This window comes from Haliotis rubra, unplaced genomic scaffold, assembly GCF_003918875.1.
Source record: "Haliotis rubra isolate DU_JTF1 unplaced genomic scaffold, ASM391887v1 Scf208, whole genome shotgun sequence".
Taxonomy (NCBI): domain Eukaryota; kingdom Metazoa; phylum Mollusca; class Gastropoda; order Lepetellida; family Haliotidae; genus Haliotis; species Haliotis rubra.
The window spans coordinates 1521976-1539729 of NW_025766092.1; the positions used below are offsets into that span (position 1 = coordinate 1521976).

At 37.4% G+C, this 17754-nt stretch overlaps 1 protein-coding gene across 3 annotated transcripts in view; it reads right to left on the reverse strand.

Moving 5' to 3' along the window:
• LOC124276364 (tyrosine-protein kinase SRK2-like) overlaps nucleotides 1-12215 on the reverse strand; it is a 53088-nt gene extending 40873 nt beyond the window's left edge. Inside the window, exon 1 of one of the 3 annotated variants that reach the window (XM_046712008.1) lies at nucleotides 12072-12215. The gene's annotated coding sequence lies outside the window, so the exon portion shown is untranslated. Of the gene's footprint in view, nucleotides 1-2429; nucleotides 2451-12071 lie in introns of those variants that run through there. The other 2 variants (XM_046712009.1, XM_046712011.1) reach the window with 2 other exon arrangements.
• Nucleotides 12216-17754: the final 5539 nt, after the last annotated feature.

The following is a 17754-nucleotide window of genomic DNA, read 5'->3' on the forward strand; positions in this document are numbered from 1 at the left end:
CTGGCTACTGTAAATGTAGACTGTCCAAGAAATCTAGCCCGTCTCTGGCGGTCAGACGAGCCTTATTTCCTCTGGCGGTCGGACAGGCCTTATTTCATACACTGACATTATGTCTGATTCATAGAAGAAAGCCTGAATAAGTCTGGCCTCATCATCTAGGTTTGTCTGCCCAATAAATATGACGTGTGTGTTTCACCAAAGAGATGAACCATATTGATAATCTCAGATGGTCTTAATGATTAGTGTGTTTTGCTGTGGTGAAACCCCAAATCATCGTAGTAGTGATGACAAACCTGGAGACATAGATAGTCATGATAATGAGGAGAGACCAGGTTTCAAATCCATGACCAAAGAGGTTTCTGGCACAGTTAGGCAAAAAAAATATATATGTCCGTTTCCTATTACATGCTTTTTAAAAATAGGGTAGGTGGGTCGGTTTTATCTTTTTTTTTCACTTTTTTTTAAGTAGCACCACATGGGCACCTGAGAATGTCTTCAAGGATACCTGATATCATGTTGTCACAATGTCTTGTGATGAAATATTGATAGATTTCTATATCAAATCATTATTTATGTTATTTATTTGAAGGTTTTGTCAGTGAGAGCCCATTATGGCAATTCAATGCAATCCATTTTAGCCCTACGTACACTGAAAAACATGAAAATATCATACTCGATTTGGATGAAAATGATGAGTTGAAATGCACTCCAGTCATGAGTTTGACTTGGTTACAAAAGCGATTTGGGGGTGGGGGTGGCATGGGGGTGTGTTAGGATAGACATTTTTGGTTTGTTGTTACTGGGGTGCGGACATTTTTTTTTTTTTGAGGGGGCTTTAGGGATGTGACAAGAATTGCGGCACTTTTGATGACTGGACCACCTCATCAGCAGTATCGAGTCATGTTTACTCCGTGGATCAGAAGACAAGCAGGCACAGAATCTCCCAACAGATATACCTTCCTGTCATCATGAGATAACAGTTGAATGTTGCTTAACTCGACAATCAGCAGTATTACAGCCATGTGCCAGCCAAATGAAATTACTCCAGTCTTACTCTAAGCCAGGCCAGTGAATGTATGATTATGAACAATAGCAGTCAGACAAATCATAGCCACAAAGTGTAAATGTCAGATCAATGTCCTGGTCAGACAAACAAGAGGTTGATAGCATGAGTGAGTGAGTTAAAATTTTACATCGCGTCAGCAATATTACAGCTAATTATAGTGATGAAAACATGGTAAACATTTTAAAATTCTGTCAACAAAGGACAATAAAATAGATGGGTATATCACAGTTTTAAAATAAAACCAACCAGATGAAAATTAAGACAAGAAGACAGCAGATTCAATAGCTTTCTTCTTACCAATGAAAAACAGGCTATAAACCACTAACAACCTTACAGTGCTTTTGCTTCCTACATGATGGTTGATACTATGATCAACAATTTATGATCAGAGTAAAAGGTTGCATAATCAGCCAGCTACTGTTCCACAAATCAATCATTACTAAGCGCTCCTAGATTTACATCAGTTATAATGTTAGTAGTCTGTCTCACAGTCCCTGAACCACATTAATTTCCCTACTGCCAACCCTCTCTGCAGTGCTAAAGCCCTAAATAAAGCAAGTCTAGATTTCCTCAGGTTCTGAATCTCTGGTCTCCCTGGGGCTCCTTTTCAATTTAAATGGGCTTGTTTGTTACTATCAAAATTATATATATTCAGAGACTAAGTGTTAGTCTATAATGTTAGGTTCATTATTGCCCCGAGGTCAAGCAATCCATGTCTTAGTCAGTCTTAATCAGAACAAAAGCCTGGAATGCTGTGGAACTGTTTCAAAGGTCTGCCCATCCTGTCATAAAAACATGCTTAACACTTATAGAATCATAGTAGAGGTGGGATGATTCACAAGAGCACCACAAGGATTCTGGTTGATATGTACTGGTGTGCTTGTTAAAATAAGTGTAGACCACAATCTCCACTAACTTTTACTTACACCACCTGATATGGCACTTTTCCAAAAGGCTTTAACTATTTTAAGTTTTATTTTATTAATTTTCTATTTTAATACATACTGGGAAGGACAACATAGATTCTGTTCATTAATAGATCTATGTCTTGTCTGACTCCAATCATTGCTGTTTGTTTAGAATGTTTAAAATTCAAAATCAACACATTATTACACATAAACACACCCTAAAAAAATCTCTCCATATCACTGAATCATGAATTTTCTCTAAATATCATCCAAATTAAACCAGGAAAATTCTGGAAAAGAAACAAAATATTAGTTACCTATCATAAGCGTCAAATGAAGAGCTTGATACAAACACAACCATAACAAAACAGTGATGATGAGATGGCTTGAATCCCCATCAGCTTCTTCATCATGCGTTGTGATGTGAAAATAAGTTTGGAGGAAAGATTTATTACCTTCAGGAACTTGTTTGTCCAAACTACCATCCACTACCATCAACAGTCTTGAAATGACTCCAAGAACAGCGTATTCCACAACAAGCAATGTTCACAAGACTAATCCACATGGATGATCACAAGACACCTTCAATACTAAAACTCCCTCAACATACAAAGGTCTTCTCCAACTATATCTATATGGATATAAACTGCACACTTCAAAGCTCTCGTCATTTCCTAGCTTCCTGAGTGTCAGCGTCACAGGCTGATCTCTTCCTAGAATTGTGTGACACCAGGAACAAAAACATCACTAGGACATAAGGGATGGCACCTCAGCAGAACAGCACAAAGCAATAAATATATCTTCCTGGATCAATCATATACGTCCCCAAACATTTTAACTTGTACAAATTAATTCAACTATTAATTCATATGTTCTAAGTCTGGACCAGTCATGATTATAAGCGACCTGCAAAAATTTAACTTCAACAAATTCATTCTATTTGTTTCCAGATGTTGTAATGTTTTTCCACTTCCTTGATATGGGCTCCATGCTCTGTCTAGCCATCATGGAGGCAAATTTCACCATCAACTTACTGTAAGGCTAACATGATGTTTAGTCACATGACAGCAAACCAGTGACCGATAGCATGAAGCCATCCACACCAGTGGGGCACAATGACACACAGCAAGCCAGGTTGAATACAGACACAAGCCAATACATGGCTGTCAGTCAATCGAGTCTGTCCTGACATCCTGAACAGGTAGTTAACATCATGACTACTACACTGATAAATCGGATGAAACAAGAACAGGAAATAACCGAAGAACTGAACCATTATCTTGTTCTCTATCACACTGACTAAAATAGGAATAACATGCTATAATGTATTTGGAAAAGTTTTCGCTATGAAACTTGTGTACTTAAAGCATGTATCTTGTGTTTACTGATTCTACTGCAGACAAATGGCATGGGAGAACTATCATCATGATCCTGATTTTATCAATAAACTTTTGATGGGACATGATTACCAAATTTGACCATACATCTTGGATGGCAATTGGTCAATGTCAGAGAACAATCAGAAATCCTTTAAAAGTCTGTTAGATTTCACCTACATCCATGACAAATATACAATGCTGACCGGTAATTCCGCGCACCTAAGCACATCGATCGCAACACAGCAACTAACGTCTCTTATTTTTTGTGGTTTACGCGAATAAACATGCTGGTATGCATCATTTTTACCTAGAAATATAAGTTTTATTGACGACAATAAGATTCTAACGTTGCATTATGCCATACGGTTGACCTTACCGGCGTTCTTACGACATTGCTTGCTGTCCGGTAATTCTGCGCAGCAACTGATGCGCATAACATCCAGCTGGAGATCCGAAGTATGGAAGCTTATTAGGGCCAGATTATTTTTTAAAAATCACTTCATCAATGTAAGGAAGAGTGTTTCATATTAAATCCAATTATGAATAATGAAGAAAAAGGTTTAAAAGTCTGAAGAAAACGAAGTTTCATAAAACTGTCAATTTATCTGTCAATTACTGTTATTTACTTACCGTTAGTGATTAAAAGCCAGTCCCTTGTAGAAATGTCCCGATTTCAAGAGTAAATGTGGTAGCAGACGATGTTTACCTCAATACCGAAGTACACTATTGCAGCTGCGCAGAATTACCGGACGGGCAGAATTACCGGACTTGCTTGTATTTCTACATATCAAATACATATATAATACATCAAATGGTCACAAAGATCAAGTTTTCATTTCAGCAATTTCTTCCCACACACAGAAGTACATTAGGAAAGGTACCCGCTGCTCAGTGTTCACTTAAAGGTAATAAATCCAATGTTGAAGGTAGTATTTGGGCAAGTAGTATTAGCTGTCTTTTAGACTGCGTACATGTCATTATTCACACAAGTTTTTCAGAGCATGGTAACAAAATTACAATCCCCACGGAAATGACTGATGGGTAGACAGATGAAAATGAAGTGAACAGACTACTTCTCAAAACAGAAGGAGCAAGTCCAGATACATCACAAAGCCCAGCTGCTGCTAATCACAACTAGAAATGGATTTGTGTTTAACTACAGAAACAGATGCAGATCTGCTTCACCCCCTACAGCAGCCACAGGTACCGGGTAGGTCATTGTTGGAATATTGCAATACATAAATACAATCCACCATGACCCACACATACTCACAAATATTTTTATCTCAGAGACAAATAGACTATGCAGCTCACTGTTGTAACAACATGGTGAACCAATTTATCAGTTTAGTGCACTCTTGTAAAAATGTGGTGAGCCATCATATCAGTTCAGTGAACAGTTATAACAAAGAGCTAAACAGTTATATCAATTAAGTGAAATGTTAAAATAGTGGAATGTTCTGATCGGAGGTGAGGTGAAAGTGGGTTTAACGTCGTGCTTGAGAATATTTCGCTCATATGACGACGTGCATGCGTGTGTATGTGTAAGTGCGGCTGCTTGTACTAGCCCAGATTAAGCTGGTTTTATAGTGCTAGCCCACTGAGATACCATGCCGCAGTGAAGCATGAATACCCCACTCAGACACATTATACTGACTCTGAGCCGACCAGTCCTTGTTGTACCCATTAATGTCGAGCGCCAAGCAGGGACCAACAAGTACCATATTTTAACGTCTTTTGGTATGACGCGGTCGGGGATCGAACCCGCGACCTTCCGCTCTCCCGGGCGGACGCTCTAACCACTACACCATGGAGGCGGTCTCTGATCGGAAGTATAATGACATGTGCTTGGCAAATACAAGTTGTAGACAGAGAGAACCTAACAGTAAACTGATGTTAAAACCAGTGTGCTTTAGTTTGCCAACACTCATTAATAACCTCAGACTTATACTTACATTCTTGGCTCTATAAACATTTACATATATATAATTGGTACTCAGTACAACACATCAATCACAATGTCATGATTTATTGAACTCAAATATTCATACACTACGGCTGCAGTTTCAAGTACTAATGGTTGCCCACATCTGGTACTTTACACCTGCTTTTGCAGTTAATACTAATAGCAGCCTACCGGTACTGTAATCCAGACCTGTCAGTCGTCCTGAGGTGAAGGTGGCTGCCCTTCAGCATGATCAGTTTCCACACCTTGCACCAAATATTTAAGGGATTCCCAAGAGAAACTGAGAGAACTAGGGAGACCTGAAAATGTCTGTTAGATCCTTTTATAATATACTATTCACACTTTGCTAAGGATAAAAAAATGACAACTTTACCAGGGTTTGAAAAAGGCAGGGGCCATTTTTCACATTAGAATAAAAAATGGCCCATTAATTATTTTGAAGTTTACTATTGATACAAGGGCAGTGGCTCATTCTAAATTCAGAAAATGGCTAATAATCTTGAAAATGGCCCATTGTCAAAGTCCAGGGATCCCAGTCCCTGCTTTACTTAAACGTAGATTCATATTTTGAAATTCTATCCATTTAAAACTGGATAAATAATGATATGGTAACCCCCCTTTAGGCAAACAGCCACTTTAATCTAACCTTATGCACTTGATACATGAGTAACCATAAAAATGGTTTTCATGGCACCAATCAAACATTTTGCATATCATGGAGCAAGTCATTGACAAGTACACAACACCTGTCAATAGCAGTGTGGGATCCACAAGATGAAATGACATACTGAAACCTAGGATCCATGCTTACAATATGGTTAGATATTTAAACCAAATTTGACCCCACATCAGAGTTTTCTGTTGAATCCATGATTTGATCCTTAGCAAAGTGTGAGTAGTATATTTCATGAAGATAATTCAAAAAGAGTTTTCTTCTGTAACATCTGTTTATTTCAGTGACTAGATTTTAGAGTCCACAAAAATACAACCCACCATTGCTTGGAGAGAAATGGCTCAAGAAAATTAAGCAAAGTCCAAGTCATTACTACATGGATCACCATTATCAGTGCATCCTGGGTAACGTGTAAACTTAAAAACATGTCATTATGACTTTGCAGTATCACAGCTAATCCTGCATACTGCAGCACACTATGGTGTATTTGAACAACCCATTGTGGACAACCAATCCCCAGCATTGAGAAACTAATCACCATTTTGACAGCCATCCAATCACCATTTTAACATTTTATCATCGTCATGACAACCATCCTATCTAATGATAAAATAACTTTAGGTCATTAGATGATTACAGTTGACAATTAGCAGTGTACTGGACAAAAAAACAAAACCTGACAACCACCCACGCATCATAGCAACTCAACAGAACAATATCAGGATGTCAGCTCACATCATCAGCTTCACGCATCCTGTCACGTGGACTTGAGATACAGTTTCATCCACAAAAAGGAAGAAGACAGCTATCCTTGTCTTATGTCATGCGTTTTTTTCATTCTGCAAACATGTGCATTGTAACTAAGTACGCAAGTAGGAAGTGTCATGCCCAATTAAACAATGTTGTGTCCTTTTGCCTAAAAAAATTTCAGTATGCAAAGTAGGTTTATAATAATAATAATAATGTGTCCATTTATATAGTGCCAAACTCCACACTAGGTAAGCTCATAGCGCTAACAATCAAGGCACAGCACATCATTACCCCGGATAACCCAAGCTGCCTGTTAGGCGCTAGAAGGTTATAGTCATATGACTTTTTCCACCGGGTACCCATTTTCCTGCTGGGTGAACAGAGACAATTTTGAACAAACTCACTTGCCTAAGGTGAGACCACATGTGTCACATGTGCTTCGTTGTGGGGCAGGACTCAAGTCCTAGAAACTCTCAGGAGTCAAGCTGCCAAACACGGTGACCCATCCAAGGGCTCTCCGAGCTCAACGCTGCTTAACTTCACCGATTTGTGACCTGAGCTTTGAGCACAGGACCACACGCCACCACAGGACCACGTTTATAGTATCATTAGAGATGTAGTAACTACAGGATTAACATGGAAAGGCATTTTGTTTCGTCGGTATGGGGGAGATGTTTGGATTTGAGCATTGTCTAATATGCTTACACACAAATCATGATAGGAATTATAGTGTGTGAGTCTTGTTTAAAGAAGCATTGAACAATATCTCATTTTCATTGTGCATTAGCTTAATATAGAAGGAAAACTTGATATAATACAGGTCTTGACAACAAAATTAGTTCAAACCAGGATTTGAACACACTGGTTTCTGGCATGTCCAAGGGACACAACTCTGCAATGTAAATCACAGAGCATTAGACAACCAGGCCACCCATGGTCCCTGATGGGCATTGTAGAACTGTTAACTGTTACATGCAGTTAGTTTTATCGACAGTTAAGTACTGATTTAACCTCCAGGTTGACTTGCTACAGATTAAAAACACTATATTAATATGGTAATAATCATTTAAATGATCCACCTATCCCATTCTGATGATACTGTGTACAAAGAAAACATTTTGATGCAAACATGATTAACTGGGCTGTAACAATGCATCAAACTATCGATGGATTGCAATTGTCGAGTCTCTGATAGCAATTAATCGATGGTAGAAACAAACACTATTGATGCATCGATAGTATGTGTGAATGAGTGAGTGAGTATGGTTTTACTCCACTTTTAGCAATATTCAAGCAATATCACAGCGGGGGACACCAGAAATGGCTTCACACATTGTACCCATGTGGGGAATTGAACCCGGTCTTCTGTGTGACGAGCGAACGCTTTAACCATTAGGCTACCCCACTGCCCCCGATAGTATGTGTGACTATTGATAGTTTATTAACTGACTTCTGTTGATAGATTCGTTCACTTTGATTTAGAGTTATCCACCCCTGTTATGTTTTAACAGTTTACTTGATCTGGTTTTCAAGTTTCTTGACAGTTATTAAAAGAGACTGAAACTACTTCAACTTGATTTTATTTCATATAAACTATACATTAATTTGGGAAATGGCTTCAAATGAGACAATTCCAGGAGAAAGAAACTATTGCAATAGTATTGCAGTAGTTGGTCGAAATAAACTATCACTATCGCAATAGTATGTTGCAATAGACTATCGCCATAGCAATACTTGTTTCCCCCCTCAATAGTCACCCCTAAAGCTTAACTATGAAGTAAATCCATTTCAGAATCTGTGCTTCAGGAAAGCACGCACAGAGGACTTGATATGAAAAGACACCATTAACAGTGTTAATAAGTGACCTAAGTAACAGTAAACAGTAATTACAAATTACTGTAATGATATCATTGCTGTTATTGCTCAAGTTGCCTGTTAAAGACTCTGCCATACAAGACAATCCATTGTTTGAGTGGCATTTTAGCAGCATCCAAGTTTTATGGATGAATTTAGTCTCACTTGTAACAACGGTACCACATCATCAACAACCTGTTAAGATGTGCTGATATAGCAGCATCCAGGTCTCACAACTTCAACAACCTGTTAAGATGTGGATTAGAATTGGGTCTTCAGCAACCCATGCTTGTGATGAGAGGCAACTAATGGGATTGGGTGGTCAGACTCACTGACTTGATTAAACCATGTGATTGTATCCCAATTGCGTAAATTGATGCTCATGCTGTTGATCACTGGATCGTCCACCCCGACTTGATTATTTACAGACAGCCATAATCGCTGGAATATTGCTGAGTGAAACAGAAACATATGAAGATGATCAGCATATCATGAAAACAGGGAAATGTTCCTGAAAAAGTCAAATTGACTGTATCTCAGCAAACCCATGCATCGCAGCAGACCGTGGTGTGTGTTGACAAGCCATTGTGGACAGCCAATCCTCATCTTGACAGCCATCATGGACTCATTATTAGAAGTGTGATGATACAGAAATTTCACGATACAATACATATCGCAATATATCCTGGAACATGCAATCTTTCAAGATATGCAATCTTTTGATATTTTATTTTAAAAAGTATATTTTGAGTGTAAATTTTGACCTAACTGTCAATTTCTAGTGAAAATTAACAATTTTAAGGTCAATGATACATATCATGATATGAAAAAGTGGACATATTCATCATCAGATAAAGTATCATGATTATCAATACTACTATATATGGTCATTTATGCCCATCTTGACAACAATACCATATCAACATCTCTACAACCACCCAACACTACATCTTGACAGCCCAGCTGGACACCCCATCATAATCACATCCTTTTTACATCTTGTCAGCAATCCTTTCTGCATCTTGGCAACCATTGTGGACACCCAATATCCATATTGACACCCATTCCCCAACACTTGTACAATGATAAAACAAAACCTGCAGAGCGAGAAGCTACACTACAGAAGAAGTCTGACACAACCACAGCAAACAGGGAAGTTGAGTGGGTGTTTGTGATAGGTGTGTCCCCACAAGTGTTCACGTCCAGGTGTGGAAGTGTAACAGGCTTTATCATGTTCATGAACTCTTCTAGACATCCATGTTCAAGTGTCAACATAAACATTCCGAGGACAGTAATCAATAAAACACTCAGCGCTAATATGGAGAAACATGGAAAACGAAGAAAGGAAAGACAATCCTTGAAAATATTACATTGAAACACATGCACTTTCATCAACAAAGCAAACAACCTTATCAGTTTCTTCAAACATATACTTCGAACAACTAAATAATTTGTGACTTCGGATGAAAGGTCTGCATACAACCCAAAATATAGATTAGAGATCAGTGGGCACACAGTTACAATATTGTTATCTATTTACATAAATATACTAACTGTTATGTATAACAACTTCAATATACTGTTATGTATAATAACTACAATATACCAACTGTTATGTTTGATCACTTAAATATACTAACTGTTATGTATAACAACTCATAAATATACTGTTATGTATAACAATTAAAATATACCAACTGTTATGTATAACTAAAATATACTAACTGTTATGTATAAGCAACTTCAATATACTGTTACGTATAAAAAAACTAAAAATATACCAACTGTTATGTATGATCACTTAATATACTGTTATGTATAACAACTTAAACATATTGGTACGTATAACAACTAAAATATATTAACTGTTATGTATGATAATTTAAAAATACTATTATGTATAACAACTTAAATATACTGTTATGCATAACACTTTAAATATACTAACTGTTATGTATAACAACATAAAGAATCGACTGTCAATACATGTGTACAGATTATAAGGGATTCTGAAGAAAAAAGGCAAACTGGGAAAAAAATTATTATTTTCTTCAAACTATTTCTTATTTTCATAAATCATTAGGTCCATTAACATTGCATCCAGTGAAATAATGTAAACCTAAACTATAAAGCCACTTTAGTAATTTCCAGGTTACCTGTACAAAGCCATAACATCAGATATTACTATGGTAACATGATCTGGTAAATATAGAATTCTAATTTGGGATTTTTGACTGACATTTGCTGTAGGGGCCAAACATTTGCCTCTGAATCTGAACTGATCAAAACAATTCCTGATATGGCCATCCTGACATTATTTAGTATTCCTCACTAAGCTGCAAAATGCAAATGCATGGTCAGTGAAGCATGCTCTTTTAATGTATGCTAGTATTACCTGTGTGTAATTATAGCAACAGACATTCACACCTATCATTACTCACAGGTGTGTCCAAGCCTTTCATCAAACACAGGGACAAGGGACACTTGAGGGTATAACTGAACATTACTTAATTGATTAAGATCACCTTTACTAGTGTCATGCAGCCTTTAGTAGACCTTCCTAACAAATTGATTCAAGTGAATTACACTCAGGTTCCCAGTGACACATCGTCTTAGATTCCAATGATTAAAACTATCATTTAACCAAACAAATCTAATATTTCATCCTAATTTTCATTAGGACTATTAGGATGAACTAGTGTCATTTGGAAGAGCTAACAAATGATAAAATGTCTGATGTAACTGTTACTTTAAGATTATGATTTTGCTTCAAATTTAGTTCATATAAATAAACTTGTATTCCAGGGTATAGTGCTAAGTCATCAAGTGATGCTGGACTACTTCAAATTATAATAAAATAATAATGATATACATGTCACCTGAACAGCGATAATCATATAATACATCACGATACATACCATGTAGAATCTATCAAGCATGGTAAACAAACACCACTGGAAATAATCACCATATAGATACATCCACCAACATCCTCATGACAAATACAATCCTTTTTAACCATAGATCCATTATTGTGTTAGGGTATTTCATTTTCTACCTCCCAGTGACCTTCCTACACCTCCATAACTACATCACACACCGTCCTGAAAAGTCTCTTCGAGTCAGACAGGAATCTGCCGACAGGCTCAAAATCAAATGAGAATATTGATTCTCTGATCAAACGCGTTGTGACTGCTATGGGTTTTGAGGAGCAATTTGTTTATCCTAATATTTGTCCATGTTTGTTAATATCTGTGTGAGACAACACAACAAGGAAGTCAAACACAACGCCTTCGAGTCAGGTCGAATAGGGACATCTCATCATGTTAGAGTTAGCACAAGGATGTTTAAACTTCGGAAAAAGTTTTACCAGTCTTTGTTTATTTTCTGCGTTTGTTTATGAAAGGTACGTCAGTGGTGGAATCTTTCCTGACCCCTTCTCAACCGAGGATATGTATAAAATCAATAATCTCACCTCTCAATTTAGGTCCGATTCAATCGGGAAGATGTCCACTGGTATGGTTACATACTGACAGAAACTCGATACGGCGTTCGAAGCAGGAAGTAGATTCTGTTTTGACCTCATGCGGCTGAACGTGAAATTGACATGCGAAAGCGACATCTAGCCGGTTTGACAGATCAAAGGGGAGTAACTCTAATCCATTAACTACTAGGTGTTTTAGTAACATTTTGCAAAATAGAGTGTTCGATTCAAGCTGTTTTTGCCACGAAGCTCAACCACCCATTTAATATGAATGCATGCATACATATTTTAAAGAATTGAAACAATTACCGTCTGGTTACACAATAAGTTTTCATTTACCGGTTTTTTTCCACGAAGATGATTGCCAGCCTCTTCCTGCGAACATCAATAATTATCTCATTTTTCAGAAGCTGTCTTCTATAAAACAATATATCGGCAAAAATAAGAATATACTCTGAAATGTCATGTTCCTCATATTTCAGAAGTTTTCTTCTGTAAAATCCTTCCCACCACTACTTTTAACAGATTAGCTGAGAAAACACTGAGGTGAAAGAAGGTTTAAAAATACCAAGGAATACCAAGGCAGCATTTTTATTTATTACAAGTTATGACACATAGAAAACAAAAGGTGAGCAAGGTGTTATTTGCACTTAAAGCGTCATCGGCTTTTGAAAAATCTGGATCTGGGATCAAAGTCTGTTCCTCTGAATATTTTTTTACTTGTTACCAAAGAATAAATACCTATACCAAGGGAAGAAGGAAAGAATACCGAGTTTGTCTTTTATAACATTAATAACCATACAACTGTTGTTAAATAAATACGAAATTACATTAGGTTATTCTCTGGGTGTTGACTTAGATTTGATTTGGTTTTGTTGCTGCTTAAGGGACCGTTCATAATTTATGGCTTTGTGTGTGTGTGTGTGTGTGTGTGTGTGTGTGGGGGATATGGTGATTTTAAGGGGGTTCACCCATTTTGTTCTGGGAGGTAGGGGGTCATCAATTTTGTACGTTTCTAGGGGGTAAGCAATTTTGTACATAAAATATTAAAAATTATGCTTAAAAATATAGGAAGGGGAGGGTCATTGATTTTGTACATGACATGCAGCGGGGTTCACTTACTTTGTACATACATTTTAGGGGGGGGGGGTCATTCACATTGTACATGCTTCTCCATAATAATCATCATCACCCCCCTACCCCCACCCCCGGCCATATATTATGAACGGTCCCTAACGCCACACTCCGCAATATTCCAGCTATATATGTCGGAAGTCTGTAAATTATCGAGTCTGGATCAGACAATCTAGTGATCACCAGCATGAGCATCGATCTACGCAACTGTTATACGATGACTTGTGTCAACCACCAAAGTCGCCTCTTTCGATAAGCATGGGTTGCTGGAGATCAATTCTAACCCGGATCTAGAGGTGCGTTTACATGCACACATTTACTTACAGGAGTATATTTGCTTATGTAGGTAAATTCACTATCGTCACAAAACGAATTTACTCACGTAAGTATTTATACTCCTGGACTATTATTTCATCATTATTATGTTTTATCAATGTTTCATAAAAAAATATCATAAGATTCATTGGATTTGATATGTTTTTATAATCTGTCTTTGAAGCTTCTATTCAATTTCTTTTTGTACGACCATGTAACAAGATATGGATGTTGCTTCATTGAAGTCAGTTTGACAGCAGTCTCCTGTTTCAGAAGTTCATTTAAAGTTTTTACATTTTAGATCAATTGTTCAAATTCTGTGTGAATTATTATGTAATACAAATTGCTCTGAAGAAAATAAGAGTTAGCAATTTCTTCTACATGTAGTTTGTAACAGCCCTGTGAATTGTACAGTCTGCTTGTTGGAAAACAATTCGAGCTGTCGCATCTCAGTAAGTAATAGTCTCTTATATGTCGCTCATATCCGCGCTTTATGCATGCTCAATGCGCTACGTACATTACTATCCCTGTCATTGGACATTAATGTACCTTCCGATACGTTTTCAACTCCCTGAGCATCATACATCCTCGCTGCCTGTTTGGTGCTTACAGAGCTGAGGGGTGACATTGTCAGCACTTCCTCGTGGGGATCCATTTTACAGATGGGTGGACTGAGACATTGTGGACTAAAATAACTTGTTCATAGATACCACGCAAATGTTCCAGCCCGGATGACTCACCGGGTATCAAACCCGGGTCTTTGGTGTGCAAGACAGACGCCTTATCCACTACACCATTATTACATTGAAGATGTTACAGGGATAATGACAGCCATAAAATAACAAGTACCACTGTAAAGATGCAACGATAACGGTGCCTTTTCACGGTACTAACTGTATTGAAAGACTTGTAGCATGCGATACATCGTGAGAAATAGGGCATTTTCTAATTTTCGCATCGTCAGCTACTTCACATCGTTGGGACAAGAGTTTTACACGTTTCGATATCGAATTGGCTCAGGTCATTGCTACAAGTCCTTATTACCAATGAGGGTTCCAGTTCAGCAGACGTTCTTTAGTCATTCGAAAATTCTCTACCCACTGGTCATCATCAACGGTGCCTTGCACAATGTCTATCCACCAGGTTCTTGAACGGGTCTTTACCCAACCATTCTTGTCCTTTGTAAGTCTCTGTAGTAAAGAAATACTGCTGATCTCGTCTGCGTTTTAAATCAACAGCATACTCATTTTTTTGTCTGAAGATTAAATGACCAACATTCTTCAAAACCAGCTGCCTGGGGGCCATGCAAATCAGATATACTCCTATTGGTTAAATATTCACGTGAACAGAAAGTAAATATACTTTTACTCCTGTGAATACATTTACTCCATAAATATACTTAAAGGAGTAAATGTTTTCATGTAAAAGAAGCTTAAGAGTGACCACAGTTCATGTTTGGATATGATATCAATTTGAGGTATTTACAGTTAAACGTAGAACATGTCGTAAAGTCAACTGGGATGTGTAATTTCATTTGCTCCACAATCAAGTATAATTAGGCTGAATGATCAAACAACTTATTTTTTACATTATCCAAAACTAAAAAAAATCAAAGAAATTTATACAGCAATTGAAATCGTGTCTTCGGCACAGCAAGAGGACTTCCCTGTTAAGGCATCAGGTAACCATGAAATGATTTGAAGCGTTGTTAGCGTTGTATACAGTTACAAGATTGGGTTCATCATCGTAAATGTAAGGTGTGTGTGTGTGTGTGTGTGTGTGTGTGTGTGTGTCGTGTGTGTGTGTGTGTGTGTGTGTGTTGTTGTTGTTTTACACAACATGTTTCTTGCATATTTTGTTTCCTGAAGTTTGTGATGCATTTATTGCAGATTTTTGCGTTTTAGTAGTACCAAGCTTAAAAAGTCGAACAAAATAGGGATCGTGAGGCTGAAACATAGCAAAACCAGTTTGCTTGAGGTTGACAGATAATATGTCGAAAATAAAACATTAAAGCAGCTGCATATTTGTATCATTTTCTAGGTGAGGCTGACTACTTTGTGAACGCCCCTCGTACATTTTTACCAAGATAATTGCTTAATTAAATGTAATCGTTGAGTAGGTGCATGCTATAAAATATCTATAGTACATGAAGTGAATATTGGCAAGATTTGATAAGACATTTGTCTTATCTAGAACAGCATCAAACTTTACCTAGGAAATTTTCGACGTTAGTTTACCTTTATTTTGTGAAGAAGGTACACCCTGAAGCGCACGTAAAATATACACTAAAGTGATATTCCATTGTGGGATTTGCAATCGCTTCGACGGAATTAAGGTAGGATTTTCTAAGACTTTCATAACTCCATTTTTATTCTCGTCACGACTTCTACTATAAACACTATACTGACCACAGTTTCTTTAGATTATGTTAGTTTTCTAGGTCAGGCTATTTTCACTATCATAACACGCTGAATTGTACACATTATTGGATAATTCTTCTCAAAGTACTTAGGGGCATGTTCAAATGCGTTTTCAAAAGTAGAAGTTGAAATATTTAAACGTAATTAGTATACGGATGTGACACTAGTAAGTTTAATTTATTCTCATACTATTTACTCAAAAATGCCAATCCCATTTACTGTACGGTTGTCTATTATTAGCTCGTCAGCCTGACAGGTTGTGCTGTATACCTCGTAGATTGGAACATGAGAGATAAATAATACCATTTGGTGACCCGCAGTGGAAGTAATGCCAGTCACATAAGTCATCAACCACATACATGTATATACAAATGAGTCCCGTGAGGATTTCGGATTGGAACTTCACTGTCTGCTTTGTGAGCAGCAGGTCTTGCTTGTCGTAAAAAGCGTCTAACGGGATTTGTTGATTTGGATGATACATGTCACGGATCACAGTATTTTATGCTCATGGTGTCTGTCACTGGGTTGACTGGGTCCAGAATCGAACTGGAATTTTGTCAATGTGTCCTTAAAGAGCACACAATGGAACATGATGTTGGTTTACGCCACATTTAGCACTATTCTAGCCGAAGAGATGGTTATTTGTTCCTCGCTGCCGCCTTAATATAAAAACGCGTATCTCTGAAAAAGCATATCTATTGAAGTTGTTGTTGAACATATTTTATTCAATGTTGAAAGGGATTGGGCTCAAGTTATGTAACTTATTACAGTCCGCTCCCATCAGAAACATGAACAATAATGAATGACCGTAATGAATGGACAATAATACGAGTAATCTATTGAAGTCTCTAAAAATAACCCGTGACATGCACACAGCCCACAACTTTACCTGTCCATGAAAATATTTGCAGCGAATGTGATCCCTATTTTTGTTTTGGAATTTTCAGAACTCGTATATGAAAAGTAGGACTTTCTGTCAATTTCTGGAATGCATTGAATGTACATTATGTATCATGGTACTTTTGTTACTCGTGTTTAGTGTCAATATATCCGGTTTTCTTTCTTGGTAGCAGTGGCTGTAATCGTTCAGTCAGTCACATTCCAAGTCGCAGTATGTTTCAGCAAGATAGGAAATGCAAGTACTATAAATACTAAACAGGTTCCTGGCATGGCAGCAGAACGGAAAGACCAGTCAAACTATCGCGCAGTTCGTGTGGTGTTGCCTAACATAGAACTGTCTTTAAATAAATACACAACATTTATGGACTTTAACCCAGCTATGTAACATGAACATATACCTATACCTATATACATATATATATATATACCTATGAACATATGTAATACGTTTCACCATGATTGTATGCGGTTGAAACATCGGCCGCAGGACTATCTCACCATCTCAAACAGGGATGTGGACTGTGTTCCAGAGTAAAGTCGACTATGGCAGATGGAATTCGAAAGTGCCTCTTTTACCAAATTATTCTGGAATATTGCTAAAAGCTAAAAAATTATTTCATGTTACTGCTAATATATATAGTTCGATTAGTAGGCTTTAGATACACACAACTGAAAAGTGTAAAGAACCACTCTGTATCTTTGGTTAAAATGTACAATTCACTGAATCATGAGTAAGACGCCACCGAAAACAAGTAGAGGGTTGTGTACAAGGACAGTACACGTTCCTCCAGGTGGCTTCAGAGATGCTGAGCAGCAGAGAAGCATAGGCGGATCAAAAAGCTGTATACTTCCCTGAGAAGCATCTGAGTAATACAATAATGATAAGTTATAGATCCAGACACCCC